The sequence below is a fragment of the Lipophrys pholis genome, assembly GCF_963383615.2.
Source record: "Lipophrys pholis genome assembly, contig: SCAFFOLD_30, whole genome shotgun sequence".
Taxonomy (NCBI): Eukaryota; Metazoa; Chordata; class Actinopteri; order Blenniiformes; family Blenniidae; genus Lipophrys; species Lipophrys pholis.
Window position 1 is genome coordinate 802,718 of NW_028292110.1, and position 23,828 is coordinate 826,545.

General features: G+C 43.0%; 1 protein-coding gene across 1 annotated transcript in view; it reads right to left on the reverse strand.

Moving 5' to 3' along the window:
- Positions 1 to 23,828, reverse strand: part of LOC308128165 (NACHT, LRR and PYD domains-containing protein 12-like) — a 455,537-nt gene that overhangs the window by 270,017 nt on the left and 161,692 nt on the right. The gene's annotated exons all lie outside the window — the stretch shown is intronic.

Genomic DNA, 23,828 nt, shown 5'->3' on the forward strand with positions numbered 1-23,828 from the left:
GTTGTTGCACTATTTATCTATTTATATATTTATATCTATTTATCTATATATGTATATATTTGCACTCTCTGCGCTATTCAACCTTTTAATTACCCCCCTAGGGGACAAATAAAGTCTTTCATTGATCGATTGATTGATCGAAAAGAAAAAAATACAAAAAGAGTTCAACATCTCTGCAGTTCTTGTAGCAATGATATGGTTTAGTGTTGACATTTCTTGGTTCCAATTCTTTTGTGTCACCTGAATTAGTGAGAGTGAGTTTGTCTGTGATTGGCTGAGAGTGGAGAAGGGGGCGGGTCAGGTCGGACTGCATGCTCTGTGTGTGTCTGTTAGTTTGGAGGAGAGAACGAGCAGCCGCTTCTGTTTAATAGTAAAGTGTCTTTGTAGAGAAGAAACTCGTCCTGCTGGACGCAGTAGTAATGCTACAATAGTAACGCTACAATAGTAATGCTACAATAGTAACGCTACAATAGTAACGCTACAATAGTGACGCTACAATAGTAACGCTACAATAGTAATGCTACAATAGTAATGCTACAATAGTAACGCTACAATAGTGACGCTACAATAGTAATGCTACAATAGTAATGCTACAATAGTAATGCTACAATAGTGACGCTACAATAGTAACGCTACAATAGTAATGCTACAATAGTAACGCTACAATAGTAATGCTGCAATAGTAACGCTACAATAGTGACGCTACAATAGTAACGCTACAATAGTAATGCTACAATAGTAACGCTACAATAGTAATGCTACAATAGTAACGTTACAATAGTAACGCTGCAATAGTAACGCTACAATAGTAATGCTACAATAGTAACGCTACAATAGTGACGCTACAATAGTAATGCCACAATAGTAATGCCACAATAGTAATGCTACAATAGTAATGCTACAATAGTAATGCTACAATAGTGACGCTACAATAGTAACGCTACAATAGTAATGCTACAATAGTGATGGTACAATAGTAACGCTACAATAGTATCGCTACAATAGTATCGCTACAATAGTAATGCTAAAATAGTAATGCTACAATAAAAAACGCTACAATGGTAAGGCTAAAATAGTAATGCTACAATAGAAATGCTACAATAGTAACACCACAATAGTAATGTTACAATAGTAACGCTACAATAGTAACGCTACAATAGTAACGCTACAATAGTAACGCTACAATAGTAAAGCTACAATAGTAACGCTAAAATAGTAATGCAGCAATAGTAATAATGCAATAGTAAGGCTACAATAGTAATGCTACAATAGTTAGGCTACAATAGTAACGCCACAATAGTAACGCTACAATAATTAGGCTACAATAGTAACACTACAATAATAATGCAACAAAAGTAATGCTACAATAGTAACGCCACAATAGTAATGCCACAATAGTAATGCCACAATAGTAACGCCACAATAGTAATGCCACAATAGTAAAGCTACAATAGTAATGCTACAATAGTAAAGCTACAATAGTAATGCTACAATAGTAACGCTACAATAGTAAAGCTACAATAGTAAAGCTACAATAGTAAAGCTACAATAGTAACGCTAAAATAGTAACGCTACAATAGTAACGCTACAATAGTAATGCTACAATAGTAATGCTACAATAATAACACCACAATAGTAACACTACAATAATAATGCAACAAAAGTAATGCTACAATAGTAATGCTACAATAGTAACGCTGCAATAGTAACACTACAATAGTAACGCTACAATAGTAATGCTACAATAGTAAAGCTACAATAGTTACGCCACAATAGTAACGCCACAATAGTAACACTGCAATAGTAACGGGCATGGACTTAATATAAGAAGTAACTTCAATCTGATTACTGGTTTGGAAATAGTAACACGTTAGATTACTCATTACTGAAAAAAGTGGTCATATCACTGTTACTCATCATCATCAACAGTCAAATTGCCTGATGTACAACCAGTGTTCCCAACAACATCAACTGTTTACAAACCAATCAGGACAACAGACGGTAATACAGACGGGTTTGGACTGAGGACTTAATGGAGTTACCAAAATAAACTTAATGCACTTTTCCTCTAGTTCCTACTGTAGGAGCCATTTAAGGTTTCATATGGGTTTGTTTGTTTCTGTTTGTGTGTGCCCTCCTATTGACTGGCCATTTGGGTTTAGAATGTATGTTTGCCCACTAGGTGGAGCTAGGGCAAGGTGGAGGTTCAAACCTCCACCTAATCGATGCCAGGTGTGTTTGAAATAAATCGTTTCCACCACTCGGTATGTGCCGGTACTTTATGATACAGTACAGGTTTTCATGTGTTTTCACTGACTAAAGTTGTGGATGGTACTGAAAGTACTGTACCAAACCGTCACCCTCATGCTTGATGATGTGGACTTGTTGGGTTTCTCCTGTAAAAACACAAAGAAATGACTGTGTTGTATTTGGTGCTATATAAGTGAAGATAAACTGAACTAATGTTGTGAGGCACTGCTGGGATTTGAACCCAGGACCTCCTGTTAACTAGACAGGCATTTTGACCAGCTAAGCCACAGCACCTCCTTCGGTGGTCTGTCACTCAGCTCAACCTCTGGCTCGGTTCATTCAGGAGGAATAAGACATTAAAACATAGATTGATCCTGGAATTAACTCCTTTTCTGCACCACAACACATGCTGAACACTGATGGATGGATGAAATGATGCAACCTCAGCTCGTCCCACTGCTCCCAGAGTCCAGATCCATATTTCACTTTCTCTTGTATTGTTTGATTGTACACTCATAGTGACAGGACGTCTTTTCCTTTATAAATGAGTTCCCAGTCATCCGATTGTACCTCAATAACTAGTTTATCCAGGGATTCCTCTCTTCTGACTCATTTGTAATGATATCCATCTGTTGTCTGTTTTAATCTTTCTGTGGTTTTTATTGGAAATAGTAAAAAAACAAACAGACATGAAATCACTGATATCATTGACTAATAAGCCCTTGTACGTTTTCTTCATTTGACTTTTATTTGCTGATTGTTTCATCTGAATGTTTAATCTGTTCCACCTCTTTAAGCTACATCAATAACCAATGTAATACGCCCCCTGAATTTGGTCACCACAGTCACACGGTCAAAGAGCAAGTCAGCCTCGCTGCTGGCCCCTGCTGGCCGCGCCCCGTCACTATCTGTCAAATCCTGTTACAGAGTGCTCTGATGTCTGTGGGAAAAAACTTGAAACTGAGCAAGATGACTATTGCAGCAACACGTCATCAGTAGGATAAAACTAAGCTGTCTCTTGATGGTCTATGACAGGGTGTCCAAACTGGGTCAGAGAGTGCTGGTGTCCTGCATGTTTTAGTTCTCTGCCTGCTTCATCATACCTGAATCTAATGATGACGTCATCACCAAGGTTGTGAAAAAGAACAATAATGAGCCTTTAATTCCAAATTGGATGTGAGAGGCACCGGGTGGAGATCAACAGAGATCAAAGTACGGAGAAAATCTTTGATCTGAGCATCTCCATGGCAAAAGGCACTGATCTCCTTTAATCTGATAGGAGATCAGCGCTGGAGCCATGGAGACGCTGAGATCAAAGGAAATCAGCTTCATTCAACCATTCAAGCTAATGGATATCATGCTAGTGATGCTAATTTGGTTCCTTAAACAAATGTGGCATTAGTGAAGATATGCGCTCTACCGAGTGTAGTTCTAGTATGTGGTTATTGATACTTTTCACTGTTACTATTATTTTCTGATATTTTTTCACTTTTACTAATACTTTATTGAAACATCTTCATATAGCACACATTAGCTAACATACACATTAGCATGTTAAACAAAAAAAAATAGTAGCATGTTAGCTTGGTTGCACAGATTCACAAAGCACATCAGAACATTCAGAACATTCAGGAATAGTGTGACTTTTGTTAAGATTTGGCTCATCGTTCCTGGAAAAAAAAAAAAAGATAAACTCCTCATTCAAAGTGGATGGAGGTTTGATGAAAAAGACAAAAACAGCCTCTGAACTTAAAAATTAAAATGTTGCAGCATCTGTCCTCTATTATGGAGACGATACGAGTCGGCAGCAAGAGACAAAATGGAGGCACAAAGATTATTATCATAGGAGTGTAATGATTCTAGAGTGTAATGTGTAATGATTCTACCAATATAAGAGCCATTGTGATAGAGTGGGACACTCTGAAGGGATGTTTGGTCTGATAGCAACCTTCCACAGAGCTCCGGTCAGAGAGAAGGACACGGAGAGACCTTTCCAGGGTACTTTAATAATGAAGTTGGAATGACAGGATGAACGCAGGATGAACGTGATGAATGTGTGTGTGTGTGTGTGTGTGTGTGTGTGTGTGTGTGTGTGTGTGTGTGTGTGTGTGTGTGTGTGTGTGTGTGTGTGTGTGTGTGTGTGTGTGTGTGTGTGTGTGTGTGTGTGTGTGTGTGTGTGTGTGTGAGAGTGTGTGTGTGTGTGGTCTACAAAGGAAACAAACAAATACAGAACAATATTGAAATATTGTACGAATAAATAAAGTTATATAATCCAATATTAAACATTGTCAATTCTTACTTAAAGTATAATGGTTTGGTCAAAATAAACAAAAAAGGTAATAATTTGAACAAAGTCTGAATATAAAGGCTGAATAATCAGGCTGTAATGAAATTAAGGATTTTAAACAGATTTGGTTGTCTGTGTCTCCCTCTACCGGGCGCAGACTGCAACTGCATCTCATAAAACCGATCACATGAAGACAACATGAACAATTAGTTGAAACAAGGGCATGCAGCACATATGGAGACTAAACTACACATAACAACGTGAAAACAGGCCTCAAGTACTCGGCAATACACCTTAAAAGACATAACAAAGGGTTTACACTAACTAATGACACCGTCACATGAGCCTAATTAACTTAGGAACGATTCTCAAATGTGTTCAAACTTCAAAATAAACTGAGGATGGGCAAAGAGGGTTTAACTAAAAAAATGCTTCGGCAGTCATGAAGCAATATTTACACATTTACACAGACTGTCACTTACTTTACCTCAAGCACACACACCAATGGTATCCATTGTGTACAATGTGCTCAGAGTACTCAGGAGACGCTCAGAAAGGAAGTGACACTGTAACTTCAATATTTTCACATTAAAATAACAAGCATAAAAGACTTTCCACAGCAGTGGAAGAGTCCAAGCAGCTGGATCCTCTCAGAGCAATAGAAGCAGCGTGCACCAACAAAGACGTCTGACTGTGAAAGCAACATTACAATATTAGGATCTTTTCATTGTGATATGTGTGATTTCAATCTGTAATCTGACCTTTGGCCTTTTGTTGGTTTTAGTTCATTATTGCTCATTAAAATAGTTGGATCATTGATTCCCTATACAATGTCCAGTCAGTCAGAAAAACCAAAAACAATGAACCCTGAAGTTGGTATTTTGAAAGTTGTAGTTTTGTGTTGGTTAGTTTTTAAAACTCAGATGAGTCATTATCAGTAATAAAAAAAATAGTTTATTTCTGAGTGTTTTGGTTTTGAAGGAAACATCAAAGTTGAGTTTTGTAGTTCAGACTAATGTTCATGTAATCAGATTCCAGTGTGGTGTTCAGCTTCTCACTGCACTCTGGAATATTAATACTTGGATGACACAATCTAGGATTTTCCAGCAGAAGCTCCATGATATTGTTTCTGAGATTGCAGAATTCCAGAGCTCAGCTTTACTTCTTAGATTACTTCAACACAACAACTCTTACTGTGTGTCTCTGTGTTTAAGGTTGGTTTTGCTTCTGTGCCGTCATTTGTGTGGGGATGACGTCGACCATCAAGAATAAAAGCCTTGAATACAGTGTTCTTCACTTTTACATTCTGTCTGCTTTTCACATTTATTATCATTTCACTGTAGATTTCACAGAATACTGAAGGACGGGGACTCAGGAATTTGGTCTCAACAGCTGATCAAGGTAAGATCAAAGGAGTCTTGTTGAAGATGAAAGTGACAGAAACTTTCAGTGACACCAACTACCTTAGTGATGACATGTTGGATTCATTTTACAGGCTTCAGCATGAGGTGGAGGAGGAAGAGGTGGAGTTTGGAGTCAGAGCAGCAGACAGGATTGTTAAAACACTCCAGGCTTCAACATGAGGTGGAGGAGGAAGAGGTGGAGTTTGGAGTCAGACCAGCAGACAGGATTGTTAAAACACTCCAGGCTTCAACATGAGGTGGAGGAGGAAGAGGTGGAGTTTGGAGTCAGAGCAGCAGACAGGATTGTTAAAACACTCCAGGCTTCAACATGAGGTGGAGGAGGAAGAGGTGTAGTTTGGAGTCAGACCAGCAGACAGGATCGTTAAAACACTCCAGGCTTCAACATGGACATGGTGGCTGCAGTCTGTCCCTCCCTCGTCTTCACACTGATTGCTCTTCATTCAAAACCTCCACACTTTCAGTGGGCCCAACAAATGTATTGATGAACTAGTTGATGAGCTCCTGTTCATCTCCTCCAGGTCATCAGGTCCAGTTCTACAGGATGTGCAGCAACACATCATCAATAGACTAAAGGCCTCTTCATTCTCCCCTTTTGAACCCATAAGAACAAGAAGAAAATTCGGCAGTGACGTCAGCCAGCTGCCGAAAAAAAAGCTTTTTCGGCAGCAGGACTGTTCATACTCCGATAAGAAGCTGCCGAACTCGCAGGCCACGCCCCCTCGCAGCAGCCACACGTCTGTGATGTGGCGTTTAAACTTTTCAACTGCAAAGTTTATTTCTCACCTCCAGAAACACATTTCTCGAACTGTTTCAGTAATAAAGAGAGTTTTTGTCCAAGCTCCATGTTGGTCCGGTATTAACTACAGGAGCTGACAGCTGTTCGTGATGCGTTCAAGTGCATCACGTAAGCCTGCACTCCGACATTTTAACGAGCTGCGGTGCTCATACAGTAGTGATGTTATAAGTTAAATATGATTAAAATATGACTGATAGTCATGAGCGAACTGGAACACGCATGAGCAGCACACGGCAGAGCAGCAGGTTCAGCAGAGCAGCTCCTACATAGTTCGGCCAGGACGGTTGGAACAGCCGAAAACAAATTTCTTCAGCCAGAAGAAGCTGGAAGAAGGATTTGACGTCATTTCGTTCGGCAGGACCTGCACTGCTGAACTTTGTTCTTGTTCCTATGGAGTATGAATTGGCCTTAACTATGTCAATGCAGAACAGTTCTCTGGAGTCTCCATCCAGAGGAGTGTTGCTTTCATGATCTACACCCAATTGTCAAATGAGTGATATCGTGAAGAGCTGCAAAACAGTAGAGAAATACTCTGGTGGAGCTGCTGTTAATCTTGATCATATCAAGTATGAAAAGTCTCTGAGGTTACATAACCAGCAAACATAATGACTTTATTTCTATAGCACTTTCCTAAACTCAGTTACAAAGTACTTTTACATTAAACCACAATAAAATTTACCACAATGAAATACAGAGCACACAAAATAGAGATAAGAAGAAATAAAAACAAAAAACATCAGTTAATAAAAGCCAAGTGATAAAAAAGAGTTTTAAGACGAGACTTAAAACAGGATATTGAGTTTTCCTGCCTGAGTTCCAGAGCCGAGGGACCGGAGAGTAAAGGCTCTGTCATCCTGGTAATGAGCCTTGTTCTTGGTACCATTAGTAGACCCCTGTCAGAGGAACGGTCTGGCTTATTTAACTTTGTGAGGTGACCTTGAGTGGTTTGAAAGGCACTATAAATATTCTGTATTATTTTGTGAATTATTATTCGGACTTCTTGGCGGTTCAAATATATATATATATATATATATATATATATATATATATATATATATATATATATATAAGAAGTGCAGCTTGTTCATGAGATGACTGCTATGCTGTGTGCTTTTTATATCTTTAATTGTTTCGGAATAAATTACGAAAAACTTTGAAAAAATGTCTCATACAAAGCAGATGGGAGAGGCACCTCATGGAGGTCAGAGCAGATCAAAGCAGGAGAAAATCTTTGATCTTAGCATCTACACAGCAACAGCCGATGATCTCCTTCAATCTGATATGACCTCAGCACTGGAGCCATGGAGATGCTGAGATCAAAGGAGATCAGCTTTATTCAACCTTCAGCATTCACACTTGATTTTTCTTCTGGAAATACAAACATCTAGTATTTATTATTATCATAACAGGTCTCTGATATCTGGAGGAGTCAGACCATTCAAGCCTTTAAAAACAAGCAGTAGCATTTTAAAATCTCTTCTAAAACTGACAGGCAGCCAGTGAAAGGAAGAAGGGATTGGTGAAATGTGGTCCCTCCTCCTGGTGCCTGTTAAAAAGCTGGTAGCAGCATTCTGCTCCAGCTGCAGTCTTTGAACATTGAGCCTACTGATGCCAGAATAAAGGGAGTTACAGTAATCCAGCCTGGACCAGATGAAGGCATGTATTACTTTCTCCAGGTCTGCTGGGGAGAGGAATGACCTGGTCTTGACTAGTCGTCTCAGCTGAGCAAAGCAGGATTGGACTACCTTGGTCACCTGACAGTCAAAGGACAGGTCGGAGTCGAACACCACACCTAAATTGTGGGCCTCTTTTCAAACATTGCTCAATGAACTACCAAGACTAGAGCAAAGGTTGTTAAAACCACCAGAACCGGGTCCATTGGGGGCGATCAAAATGATTTCAGGTTTTAAACCGTTCAGCTGTAAAAAGTTTTTGGACTTTGGTTCTTTACTTTTGTGAGGCAGGACAGGATAGAGGCAGAACTGTCAACATTCCGAGGTCTTACTATAGCCTTACCAACATTTTATATCAAAATCTAGCAACATGTTTATTTTCGACAATTGTCACCATTCCGAGGTCTTACTATAGCCTTACCAACATTTTATATCAAAATCTAGCAACGTGTTTATTTTTGACAATTGTCACCATTTGGAGGTCTTACTATAACAGTATCAATATTTTATATCAAAATCTAGCAACGTGTTTATTTTCGACAACTGTCACCATACCGAGGTCTTACTATAGCCTTGCCTTCAGTTTTTATTGAATTCCACCAGCGTCTTTATTTTCGACAACTGTCACCATTCCGAGGTCTTACTATAGCCTTTCCAACATTCTATATCAAAATCTAGCAACGTGTTTATTTTCGACAACTGTCACCATTCCGAGGTCTTACTATAGCCTTACCAACATTTTATATAAAAATCTAGCAACGTGTTTATTTTCGACAATTGTCACCATTCCGAGATCTTACTGTAGCCTTGCCATCAGTTTTTATTGAATTCCACCAGCGTCTTTATTTTCGACAATTGTCACCATTTGGAGGTCTTACTATTGCCTTACAAACATTCTATATCAAAATTTAGCAACTTGTTTATTTTCGACAATTGTCACCATTTGGAGGTCTTACGATAGCCATACCAACATTTTATATCAAAATCTAGCAACGTGTTTATTTTCGACAATTGTCACCATTTGGAGGTCTTACGATAGCCATACCAACATTTTATATCAAAATCTAGCAACGTGTTTATTTTCGACAACTGTCACCATTTGGAGGTCTTACTATAACAGTATCAACATTTTATATCAAAATCTAGCAACGTGTTTATTTTCGACAACTGTCACCATTCCGAGGTCTTACTATAGCCTTACCAACATTCTATATCAAAATCTAGCAACGTGTTTATTTTCGACAACTGTCACCATTCCGAGGTCTTACTATAGCCTTACCAACATTTTATATCAAAATTTAGCAACGTGTTTATTTTCGACAACTGTCACCATTCCGAGGTCTTACTATAGCCTTGCCTTCAGTTTTTATTGAATTCCACCAGCGTCTTTATTTTCGACAACTGTCACCAATCCGAGGTCTTACTATAGCCTTTCCAACATTCTATATCAAAATTTAGCAACTTGTTTATTTTCGACAACTGTCACCATTCCGAGGTCTTACTATAGCCTTACCAACATTTTATTTCAAAATCTAGCAACGTGTTTATTTTCGACAATTGTCACCATTCCGAGGTCTTACTATAGCCTTGCCATCAGTTTTTATTAAATTCCACCAGCGTCTTTATTTTCGACAATTGTCACCATTTGGAGGTCTTACTATAGCCTTACCAACATTTTATATCAAAATCTAGCAACGTGTTTATTTTCGACAATTGTCACCATTTGGAGGTCTTACTATAGCCTTGCCATCAGTTTTTATTAAATTCCACCAGCGTCTTTATTTTCGACAATTGTCACCATTCCGAGGTCTTACGATAGCCATACCAACATTTTATATCAAAATCTAGCCACGTGTTTATTTTCGACAACTGTCACCATTTGGAGGTCTTACTATAGCCATACCAACATTTTATATCAAAATCTAGCAACGTGTTTATTTTCGACAATTGTCACCATTTGGAGGTCTTACGATAGCCATACCAACATTTTATATCAAAATCTAGCAACGTGTTTATTTTCGACAACTGTCACCATTTGGAGGTCTTACTATAGCCTTACCAACATTTTATATCAAAATCTAGCAACGTGTTTATTTTCGACAACTGTCACCATTTGGAGGTCTTACTATAACAGTATCAACATTTTATATCAAAATCTAGCAACGTGTTTATTTTCGACAACTGTCACCATTCCGAGGTCTTACTATAGCCTTACCAACATTCTATATCAAAATCTAGCAACGTGTTTATTTTCGACAACTGTCACCATTCCGAGGTCTTACTATAGCCTTACCAACATTTTATATCAAAATTTAGCAACGTGTTTATTTTCGACAACTGTCACCATTCCGAGGTCTTACTATAGCCTTGCCTTCAGTTTTTATTGAATTCCACCAGCGTCTTTATTTTCGACAACTGTCACCAATCCGAGGTCTTACTATAGCCTTTCCAACATTCTATATCAAAATTTAGCAACTTGTTTATTTTCGACAACTGTCACCATTCCGAGGTCTTACTATAGCCTTACCAACATTCTATATCAAAATCTAGCAACGTGTTTATTTTCGACAATTGTCACCATTTGGAGGTCTTACTATAACCGTACCAATATTTTATATCAAAATCTAGCAACGTGTTTATTTTCGACAACTGTCACCATTCCAAGGTCTTACTATAGCCTTGCCATCAGTTTTTATTGAATTCCACCAGCGTCTTTATTTTCGACAATTGTCACCATTTGGAGGTCTTACTATAGCCTTGCCTTCAGTTTTTATTGAATTCCACCAACGTCTTTATTTTCGACAACTGTCACCATTCCGAGGTCTTACTATAGCCTTACCAACATTTTATATCAAAATCTAGCAACGTCTTCATTTTCGACAACTGTCACCATTCCGAAGTCTTACTATAGCCTTACCAACATTTTATATCAAAATCTAGCAACGTGTATATTTTCGACAACTGTCACCATTCCGAGGTCTTACTATAGCCTTGCCTTCAGTTTTTATTGAATTCCACTACTAATGAGGTGATTCTCAATACTTTTGTAGGTAATAGATTACCTCTGCTGAAACAATATCCTGATTATCAGACATAATCTATATAGAAGTTCAACAAGGAACAATCACTAACTTAGAACTAGTTAATGATATTTGCTTTAGTGAGCCATGGGTGATCTCATGTCTCAACAGGAGGGAAGGTTCAGATCATCAATAGATTTCTAATATTGTTCTTGATAATGGATCAAATTAAATAAAAATAGAGTTATCACTCTAAATCAGTGGGTTTAGTCAAATAAAAGAACAGACAGAAGAGGTTTTAATTAATACTTGGTAATTAGGAATAAAGTCTCAAAAAAGAGATCCTTTGGGTCTCATCACAATTTGTATCAAAGAGCTGAACTAAAGCCGGTAATGGATCACCAGATGCAGTAGAACCAGACCAGCACCATGTTAATACGCTCAAACTCCAAATGGAGGGATTTCTGCTGAGTCATCACTAAGAACATTCATTTAGTCTAACCTGGTGTGGCGACGATGCAGCTGTCAGCATTCTGTGAGTTTGTCTTTATGTCGGTCTGTCTTGTGTGTTTTTGTTGTTTCTATGTTTAGTTTTATTTTAACCTGCTGCAGAGTTAGTGCTCCACTTCTCCCCACGGTTGGTCGGATGCTTTCTGGAGGAGTGAGGTCATTTCCTGTCGTACAGAATGAGAACAACACTCCTGACGGGGTCTTCGTCCTCACAGCTCTGATGGCTGCTGCTTTTACATTCTACTGAGAGTTTTCTTGCTCTACTGCTCCTGCAATGAAGAAACGCTTGCTGATCTTATTATTTTACTTTATTTTCATTCATTCTTTGTTTGCCAAAGCGTGAGGGAACGTTGGAGGAATCTTGTTTTATCTCATAAGGAATGATGTGTAGTTTTGCCGTCTCTTAAACTTTGTCCGATGGCTCTCAGTCCGATTCCTGTGTTTCTGTCTCTCGGAGGACAATTCTCCAGACCACTTGGTCCTTGGAGTCGGGTCCCGGCGTCCCTCTGGCCACCAGCATGGGAACTGAAAGGTGCACGGGGGAGGGGCCAGTCTGGTCTTTCCTAAAAAGAAATCCTCCAACTGAACGGTTGCAGGAGGCCGGTTCCCTCTGGGGGTGAGAGGGTGACGGAGTCCCAACAATAGTGAGCAAACAGAGACAGATCCAGGACCAGCTGGGGTGAGGGAGTTCTCTTTAGTGTGAAAGCTCCTCTGGTGTAGAAGGGACGGTGTCGGATCTCCGTCCATACGCTGAGTAAGGTTGCACACTGCAGGAAAAGTGAATACCAGGTTATTTACAACTGGTTTATAAAGTCACCACATTTCCTCGGTGGTTTCGGTGTCTGGATGTGAAATGATGGTTTGTTTTAATCTAGGAAGAGAGACCGGCGCCTCTCGGTCTGTTGTGCACTTAGAGAAAAAAGAAAAGCGCAAACCAAATGATCAACAACAAACAACAAACAACAACAACCCGGCAGATGTTTACATGAAGTGTTCGGCTGAGCGACGTCATTGCTTTTAGTTTTACCTGTGAAAACTGCACGGATCGTCCTGCTCACCACGGGTCGTCCTGCTCACCACAGGTCGTCCTGCTCACCACGGATCGTCCTGCTCACCACGGGTCGTCCTGCTCACCACGGGTCGTCCTGCTCACCACGGGTCGTCCTGTTCACCACGGGTCGTCCTGCTCACCACGGGTCGTCCTGTTCACCACGGGTCGTCCTGCTCACCACGGGTCGTCCTGTTCACCACGGGTCGTCCTGCTCACCACGGGTCGTCCTGCTCACCACGGATCGTCCTGCTCACCACGGATCGTCCTGCTCACCACGGATCGTCCTGTTCACCACGGATACAGAAGAGCAAGTGTTTTTACTTTCGGTTTTGTTCCATCCGTTGTTCAAAACCAGAGAGAGAGAGGGAGGGAGGGAGGGAGGGAGGGGGGAGGGAGGGAGGGGACGGGGGGGGGGGGGGGGGGGGGGGGTGAGGGGGGGGGTTGAGAGAGAGAGAAAGAAAATTTACCATAAATAAAAAAAATGAGTTCTTATGCAGGGAAAATTGCAAATTTCTCCACATGCGAGATAAATAAAGGGAGATCTTATCTTAAAATAACTTCGACTACACGACTTCCGGTTTTGAACCAAACAGTTAAAAAGCTCCTCCATTGAGCCTCATGAGGAGAAATGAGGTGATGAAATAAACAATACAAACAAAAAGATGAGACGCTGTAGTTCTTTTCCTTCATTCTGGCTGATTGTTGTTTGGAATAAAAACCTGCAGCGCCATCTAGTGGACTGAGTCCAGCATCACCTCACAACGAAGCGTGTTAGAACTGAGTTCCTGCTCAGCTCAGGAAAACTCAAGAATTTCTTGGAAAAACTTGACAAAATACACTTTTTTATTCTTTTTGAGGGAAAAAAACTCAAACTTTACGTGAAAAGAAAAATAATTATGAACAAATGAAAGTTATAATGAACATTATTGAACGTGTGTTCATGGATGATAAGTTCATGCCGGTTTTACACAATAACTGAAAACGTATCATTTCAGAAAAGTAAACACGTCGGGCCACTAGTTGGCGCTGTTGTCTGTTTGTGAGGTGGAGTTAGAACGTTTTCCATAAGTTGCGCATTCCTTTGTTTCCAAACTGACATGGAGATACAGATTCCAAACATTTCAATCTGTTTGAAGTTTCTCTACGAGCGCGGCGTCTCCGCCCGCTGACACCTCATCACTGCTCCCCGCCGCCGCCGTCCTCCCAGAACCCGGCGGGAGCAGAGACTGAGTGAGGGGCGGGGGTGTGGCCGAGCCCCCCGGCAGCGCCTGCTGGCGGAGGCCGAGGCTGGCGTGGACGCGGCGTGGCGGCGAGGTCCTGCGAGGTGGCGTTGAGTAGGCCGGTGAGCCCGGTGTGTTCGGGTCGAGCCGCGGCGCCGGAGTACATCTTGTTGGGACGACCCAGAAGCGTGCGACCTGCCAGAGTTTAGACAAGTAGGTTAGCGTTCCACTGAGTCCGTCACCGTCACCGTCACCGCTGCCGCCAACTTCACTTCCTGTAAGTAAGGCCCCGTTTCCATGGCAACGACTTCAGCCCACTGGCCAGTAAACAAACAGCCAGAACTAGGGGTGGGAATTGATAAGATCTGATCAATATCAGTACCATTGTCAATTCTGCTTTTCAATCCAGTTCCTTATCACTTCTCCTAACGATTCCTGAGTTTTAGTTTGAGGGAAAAAAGTAGTTCTCCAGTCTCCTGCACCAAAAGGAACTATTTTATTTTTTCCAAACATGAAACTTGGATTATAATTTTTCCCTTTAAAAAGAACAGTCGAAGGTGTATTTACCTTCATTGCCCCTTGGAATTTACTCTTTTTCTAATGTTGCACTGTTGACAAGTTAGCGCTCTCTGGGAGGCGGAGCCTGGAGAGGAATGAGGAAGTGACGTAGGAGGAGGAACACGTTCTCTCGGTCTGCAGGTAGTGCTGTGTTTTCATCGAATTGTCCCTCCTGTCTCCTTGTCTGTCCACGTCTCCTTCACCTGGAAGTGTTTTGTGTGGCGGCCATGATGAGGACGGTCTGAGTTCTCCACAAGCAAAGGAAAGGAGGCTCGTTGCTTCCTTTAGAACCTCCTTTAGCCTAGGAACCACTGGAACCACTGGAACCACAGGTGATGGAGGCCGGGGGTGTAGCTCAGGAGGAGGTGATGGAGGCCGGGGGTGTAGCTCAGGAGGAGGTGATGGAGGCCGGGGGTGTAGCTCAGGGCGTCATGGTGCAGGTTGTTCTGACTATCGGAGTAAACCGAAGTACCGGAGGAGAACCAGCACACAGAGAGAACATGAAGACTCCTGCCGGGATTTGTTTTGTTTTAACTGGACCTTGTGGCTGTGAGGCGAGAGGCTGTGGACTCTGTGGATTCAGGACCTGGTGAGAGGAACATGTATTACCGGATCCTATTATTTAGTCCTTTATCGTCTCCCACTTTAGACCTTCTTCCTCGCCATGTTTTCTCCTGGTTGAAGGAGGTTCTGCGTCGCAGAGTGACTTGACGTCGGGCTGGGAAATGAATCCTTAAGAAGAATCGATCACATACAAGGCGTACGATTCCCATGGAATTGATCAATTGGAACCGGTTCTAAGTCAGAACCGGTTTTCAATTCCCATCCCTAGTTTGGGTTAGCTTCCTAACAAAGTTTGTTCGATTGAGCTGATATTTGGGGGGTGGCTTGATGTGGTCGCTAGGATTACCGATCACTAGCTTACGGGTCAGAGATGTCCGACGGGCCGGCGTCCGGCAAGGGTCGAGGTCCCGACCAACGCTGCTTGCAGCTTTAATTAGGGACCGAGCCTACCGGCAAGGTCCCTATTGTGTTTCGAACGCAACCGAGAAAAAAAGGCTGGGCCCCGCAGGGGCCCAGCCCAAGCCCAGGGCCCTATAGTAAGTGCCCCAGCATGAAAGGTGGTGCCGGGCCCCCGAAGGGGGGCCCGGCACCACAGACCTGGCATTTCATATTGTTTTTGTAATGTTTCTTATTCTTTTTTCTTTCACCTGCGGCTTTGAGGCCAATTTTGACCCCCTAAACACGCTCAAAAACTCACCAAATTTGGCATACACATCAAGACTGGCGAAAATAGTCATTTGATGTAAAAAAAACAACAAAATTGCCTAAAGGGCTCTCTAGCGCCACCTAGAAGCACTAAAACGGCCACCGAGGCCCGTAGGAATGTCGTAGAGACATCAAACGAAAACTCATTTGTTCGTCTCATCGAGACCTACGATTCACGTGCTCTAACTTTGGACCTAAATCCAACAGGAAGTCCGCAATTTGCCTTTCAAAATACGACTTTTGCCCAAAAACCCTAAACGCAAACGCTATCTCCTCCTAGGGCGAAAGTCGCATCGGCTTGAAAACAGTATGATCTGAAAGAGGAGATTGTCCTCTTCAAAAATTTAGAACAGATTGTTATTTAATGCTACGGTTTCTTTTTTATTAGCCCTCAAAGTTTCCATGCAGAATCACGCCTCCTCCCTCCTCCTCCCTCCTCCCATCCAGATACATGGGAAAACCGAAATATCAACTCAAAAACTACCGTGACAGAACAGTCCGAACTACTATCAAATGTGGCCAAACCGTGCCTCGCAGACACAAACCGAGCACATCACAATCACCAGAAGAACCTTACGAACAAGATGATATAAGAATTGTGGGGGAAATTCCATAAGAAAGGGCCTTTTTGACGAGTACGAACCGTGCTGTCTCATTTTTTTTCACCCACAATTTAACATTGAGCCTGATGGAGCGAAATCCCGGGTTTGGGTCAAACTGCGACTCCTAGAGTCTAAAGTTTACGTGTGACTGATTCGAAACCCACACAGACTGAAAGAGGACAAAAATTCCTCTCAAGAAATGATATTTTTATCCACATAGCTGCCCGACAAGTATCGATTCAGAGGAGTTGTTTCCAAAAGATTTTCGGAAAATCCTCTGCCTCTCCCTCTGATCACATGCAGTAATTAACTGCCGCACCTGGCCAGGCCTGGCTGTGTAATCTAACACCAAGGATGATGTCACAGCTTCCGGAATGTTCCGCCATGACAGTGCTTGACTGAGCTGACCTGCTATCAATGGCTATATAAGGGAGCTACCATTAGTGTACTAATCTGTGCTTTGTGGAGGAGCTAACATGCTAGTGGGCACTTTGACATAATGCTAATGCTTTCTAATGCTTTCTAATGCTAATGCTAGGCCTGTTAGCTTAACTGGTTAGCATTTCAGATTAGACCAGATTTCGGGTCAAGAACACCTGGGGGGTTAACCTGTGTGATTTTCAGATACATCACAGGGCCAAGCATGCTACCTAGCATGCTAACAAAGTTTTGTTCGATTGAGCTGAAATTTGGTTTGTGGCCTTATGGGGGCACTAGGAGTACGTATCACTAGCTAATTAGCTGGTTCCCGCCAACTTTTGACCACACCTTAGGGTTAGCATCCTAACAAAGTTTGTTCCATTGACCTGAAATTTGGTGTGTGGCCTTATGGGGGCGCTACGGTTACGGATCACTAGCTAATTAGCTGGTTCCCGCCAACTTTTGACCACGCGTTACGGTTAGGATGCCAACAAACTTTGTTCCATTGAGCTGATATTTGGGGGGTGGCCTTATGGCGGGGCAAGGGTTCCAAAGAGGCCATAATAGGGGCAAGTCCGACGGGCCGGCATGGGTCGAGGTCCCGACCAACGCCGCACCTTCCGGAATGTTCCATCAGTCTCACCTCAGTCACACCCAGGATTGTGCAATACCATGACAGTGCTTGCTGATCTGACCTAACCTGCTATCTGACCTGTTCCGCCCACTTTTGACCCCACCCTATGGTCAGGGTTACAGGACCAGCACCAGCTGAAAGTGGCTCAATAGATCCTTATCTAGACCAGATAGATTAGGGTTCCAGTTAGGTCGTGGCCTCTATGGGTTAGAGCTACATTTGAGTTTAGGTGGCTTTCAAAATAAAAAGCCCCCCCCCCCCCCCCCCCCCACCCAAATTTTTTTAAATAAAGTCCCTTTTTGGTAAAACCTTCACAACTTATTTTTCATTAACATTTAAAGGGGCCAGAGGCCTCGAGTCAGATGGATCAAAATCTTGCATGTGTCAAACTGCGCCTCCTAGTGTCTAAAGTTTATGTCTGACTGCTTCCAAATACACCAACTAAAAGATAACAAATTTCCACATTAAAGCCCCAAATTCCTTCGAAAACTCTTGTGACCCCACACAATGTTGACTTTCTAATGGAAATTAACCGTTTAGCTCGGCGAGGGGTGAGCTGGCTTTCAAAATGAAAGCCTCAAATTCTTTCACAATAAAAGTTTATCATGACATTAATAAATCTTAAAAACTGATGTTACAATGGAGCTTGGAGCAAACATTTGAAGTTGTGCTATGTTGCAAAATGCTAATGTGAGCCATGAGCTAACATGCTAACAGGGTAAATGTGCAAATTTCTTTTTCATATGAGCCAATATGTGCTAGAAGCCAACATGCTAATGTGTGCTATGTGAGGTCCTCCTCAGTCCTCCATCCCAGCCTTCCTCCACCTACCATGACCACTCACCATGAAACAGGAAGTGAAGCACAGCGATGAGTCTCCCTGCAGAAGTCACCTGACACACCTTGAAGCTTCATTTCCACTTTGAATGAAGAAGCTGAAGGCTCGGCGACGTCAACACACCAGGGTAGAAAGACGTCAATGTGTAGAGAAGAACCTCCCTGTTGATCAGTTCACATGTCTCCGTATGGCTGTTCATGTTGTTCAAACTTTCTACAGTGAAGCTGGACCTCCATCAATACACTTATTTACACTAAAACATTCTACACTTTAGTTTCCACATGAATCTTTACTTTGACTTTAATAACGTCCATTCTATTCTAAACTCAGGAAAAACAGGAAGCTAAATGTTCAGAAACATTAACGGTTTATTTACAACTTGGAATGTGAAGAAAACAATAAATCAATTCAACTTAAAAGACATAGAGGTGAGAGGACAGAGGAGAGAAAAGGAGGACAGTCGTGGCCATGTCCTCTCCTCATCAGCATCACGGGGAGGTTCAGAGGCAGAGACGCTTTCAGACGCTGCAGCACCTTCACCTCCACCAGCTTCACCTCGGAGAGAACAAACACACACACCTGGAATAAACTGCAAACACAGGAACACACATAATCACATTACAGACACACACAGAGACAGAGGGAGGGACAGAGACAGAGAGAGAGGGAGAGAGAGAGAGAGGGACAGAGACAGACAGAGGGAGAGACAGAGAGAGAGAGACGGAGAGACAGACAGACAGGGGGAGAGACAGAGACACAGACAGAGAGACAGAGGGAGAGAGAGACACAGACAGAGAGAGATAGACAGAGACAGGGAGAAAGAGAGAGAGAGACAGAGCGAGACAACCTTCCTGTTCAGCAGCAAAGACCTGCTGAAGGAGAGTTTAAAAACAATAAAAGACACCTCAGTTTCACTTCTCCATCTCATCCAGACCTCAGAGGATCTCAGAGAATCAGTGAACATTATCATCATTGGTGCCTTTTGTTTTTAAACTGGGATGACCGGAGACGGAGAGGGAGAGGGAGAGAGAGAGAGGGAGAGGGAGAGGGAGAGAGAGAGAGAGGGAGGGGGAGGGAGAGAGAGAGGGAGGGAGAGGGAGAGAGAGAGAGAGAGGGAGGGGGAGGGAGAGAGAGAGAGGGAGAGAGGGGGGGGAGAGAGAGAGAGGGGGAGGGCGGGGAGAGAGAGAGGGAGACACACACAGCAACACAGCAACACAGCAACAGAGTAACAGAGTAACACACTAACACTGTAACACAGTAACAGAGAAACAGAGTAACAGAGTAACAATACCCACTAACAGCAGGTGAACATGATAACTTTATACATTGCAGGCCAGTCACAAAGTACTGTAAGTATTTACAGCTCAGTTGTTCAAGTCTTCCCACTGTGTTCATACATAACATGTTGGTGCTGAACATCAGCTGCTATTACAAGTTACTGCTTCCAAATTCTTTACCAACACACCTCTTAATGTTTGACATCAATAAATACCTAACAGCCACGTATGAACACATTAGGAAGAACTGAGGAAGCATGAAGAGAGGCTGGATCGGACAACCTCTGCTGGGACACGTGATTACACTGTCCAAACCGTCCACACGACCCTACTGTCCACACGACTCTACCGTCCAAACTACCCTACTGTCCACACGACTCTACCGTTCACACTACTGTCCACACGACTCTACCGTCCACACGACCCTACCGTCCACACGACCCTACCGTTCACACTACTGTCCACACGACTCGACCGCCCACACGACTCTACCGTTCACACTACCGTCCACACGACCCGACCGCCCACATGACCCTACCGTCCACACGACTCGACCGTCCACATGACCCTACCGTCCACATGAGCCTACCGTCCACACCGTCCACACGATTACACTGACAATAAACCCTAAATCCTGCAGGTTGAACCTGGACACAATAAAAAGCTACAAAATACTGAGACACACAATTCATATAAATAAGTAAAAATCTGTAAAAAATGGAATACATACAAGCCTCGCAATAAATATTTAAAACATACTGATAGACACTCATAATTCATATAAATAAAAGCGGAGACATAAGATCTGCCTCCTTTGTCAAAGTCTCATGATTCAACAATAAATATTTAAAACATACTGATAGACACTCATAATTCATATAAATAAAAGCGGAGACATAAGATCTGCCTCCTTTGTCAAAGTCTCATGATTCAACAATAAATATCTTAAAACATACTGATAGACACTCATAATTCATATAAATAAAAGCGGAGACATAAGATCTGCCTCCTTTGTCAAAGTCTCATGATTCGACTATAAATATTTAAAACATACTGATAGACACTCATAATTCATATAAATAAAAGCGGAGACATGAGATCTGCCTCCTTTGTCAAAGTCTCATGATTCAACAATAAATATCTTAAAACATACTGATATACACTCATAATTCATATAAATAACAGCGGAGACATAAGATCTGCCTCCTTTGTCAAAGTCTCATGATTCAACCATAAATCAAAACTCCTCATCAAACAAGCCCTCCAGATCTAAGTCCAGCTCACCACCCACAAAGAGTCCGTCTACGTCCTCCACCTGCCCCTGATCATCTCGGTCACTGAAACTACACAGAATTCCTTCGTGGTCGCTGAAGTACGTGGGCATCACTGCACATTCCACATCAAAGCGTCTCGTCTTCACATAAACGTGATCGATCAGAGTTCCCTTCTCTGTCGTCTCTTGTGTCACATGCTGCTCGAATCCTTTGCTTCCCATGAATTTGCTGATTGAAGACTTCTTTAAAATGTTTTCATTAAAATCTCCCATTATTACAATTGTGTTACTGATGGCGTGGAGCCAATCCAGTAACCCGCCCAGGTTTTGGAGCAATAAAGACTTTGGATAACATGGTGGACGATAAATGACGGCTATCAATATGTCCCATTTGTTACACAGGCACACCAAACACTCCAGATTCAAATCGGGTGCCTGCAGAATGTCCCAGTCCAGATGCTCTAGGGTGTACAAACCCACTCCACCATGTTCTAGACCCTGTAGCTCTAACAATTTGGGGTTGCTGCTGTTGTAACACAAGGCTCGAGGGCGGCTGTGGAAATCATAGCCATCAATTTGGACGGCGTCTGATGAGGACTGTGCAGTGAGCCACGTTTCTGTGACAGCAATACAGGTAGGCTGTAAATGCTGTGTGCAAGACACCAAGTCTACCAGGTGGCGACTTAAATTTTGAACGTTCATTAAATACACAGAGAAACTTTGTGTATCTAATGAAGGCTTTGGGTGCTCATTTAAAAATGGAGGCATGCTGTCCACAGCCTCCTTTATGGCGTCTTTACAATAAATGACCTTCTCTTTAAAATCTCGAATGATCAGTCCAGACAGAGCCCTGACACGACTAAGCGCTACATACGCCTGCCCGGGTGCAAAGACCTTCTTCAAACTCACCACAGCCTGGTCCACCGTCAGCCCCTGGACCTTGTGAACCGTACACGCCCAGGCTAACTTGAGAGGGAACTGACGACGCAGCCCTCCACGCTTGGTGGCCTTCTCCTCCTCCGGATCAATGGCAGTAGAATGTCTGCACTCTACTGATGCGTGTGCACGTTGTTTCCTCCTCCGTGAGCCAATTCTCTCATCATCAAATCTTACATAAACTGTCTGAGGAAACGTCTCTCTCTCTCTAAACTCAATATGAGTGACCGTGCCACACGCTCCATTGACCAGGCCATCTTCCACGTCCACGTTCTTACATAGCATGACGCGCGCGTTCCTCGCCAAACACAAACTCTCAAGTAGGGACGTGTCCGACGCCCGGCTGTGGTGGCCTAATATCAGCTCTAACTTCCCCGTTGTCCTGCTGTTCATGAAGTCCTGGGCTTCAATGGTGATGTAATCAGGACAAGTGTCAAACAGCTGCTGGAGGTTGTGCTCACTTACTTGTGCGTTTGTCGGGAAAATATGCAAGGCAGAGCTCTCCTCGCCGGTCTCGCGGGCCTTTAACAGTCTAACGTCGCTCTCTAGCATTGGGGTGGCCTTGGAACGCACTCGCAGCCTGTTGAGTAACTCGGCGAACACGCTGTCCGTCTGCCTGACTACGGTCTGCAGCTCTACCACACTGAAGTTAATCCACAGGTCCACACCAGGCTGACTGCTATACAGCGGCTTCCCTTTAACGGGAGGCAACTGATAGAAGTCTCCCACAGCGATGACGCTAACGTTACCAAACGGGGAAAAGTCTCCAGTCTGCTTGAGCTGCCTCAAGCGCCCATGGACGTATGTCAACATATTGTGATCAACCATACTGATTTCGTCGAGGATTATAATTTGGAGGTGACTCAATTTAGCTCTCAGAGAGTTCACTCTCTCTTCACCCAAAGGGATGTAAGGTAAAGTAGAGTGTATGCCAATACTCAGAGTATGATGGATTGTGGCTGCATTTAAATTGTATGCAGCGATGCCCGTAGGGGCGGCTAACAAAACACAAACATCGTCTGGTTGAGGACAAAGTGTGGACAACAGTCTCCCTGCCTCGTACTGAATAGCTCTGATTAAGTGACTTTTCCCCGTCCCAGCGCCACCCGTCACAAATACCTGCAAAGGCTTTGGGTTCTGACCCATCACCTTCTGCAGACACCACTGCCTAACCTGGTAGAACACGGCCATCTGTGTCTCGTTCAAAGACCTAACAAGAGACAAACCCTCACTGCGAGACAACAAGATGCTCCGGTTCCTCTCCAACTGTGCGACCTGTTTCCCCCCCACGACCAAATCGGGAACGTTCTCCAACGCTTCCACTGGCTGCTCGTCCGCTACCTCCCCCGCCTGCTGCTGCCTTCCCTCCTCTAAACATTCTAGGCGTTCCACTTCCTGTTCAGGACAAAGCGCACCCCAAGCGTCCTCCTCAACCCCCTGGAGGTTCTCGGCTATCTCCTGTGCTTGCTGTAGATCCTCACAGTCAACTTCGAACCTGGCCCTATTCTCATCTACCACCGCCTTAACAGAATGAACGGAGCCGTCGCGAAACCTGACCTCGCCGTCGTTATAGAACTGTTGAAAGAGCTCAAACCCTTCAGGTCTGAGCTCTGACTCAGTTCTATAAGGAAGGAATAACTGCAGCAGACTCTGGAAATGAGCCTCCTCCCGCTTCTCCAGGTTGAAGCGAACATAACGAACGACCGCAAACTGAGATCGTGTTCTCCTCAAGATGAAGCCCAAATTATTCCTCAACTGGATTCTCTTTTCAGATTTTTCGTTCTTGGAGA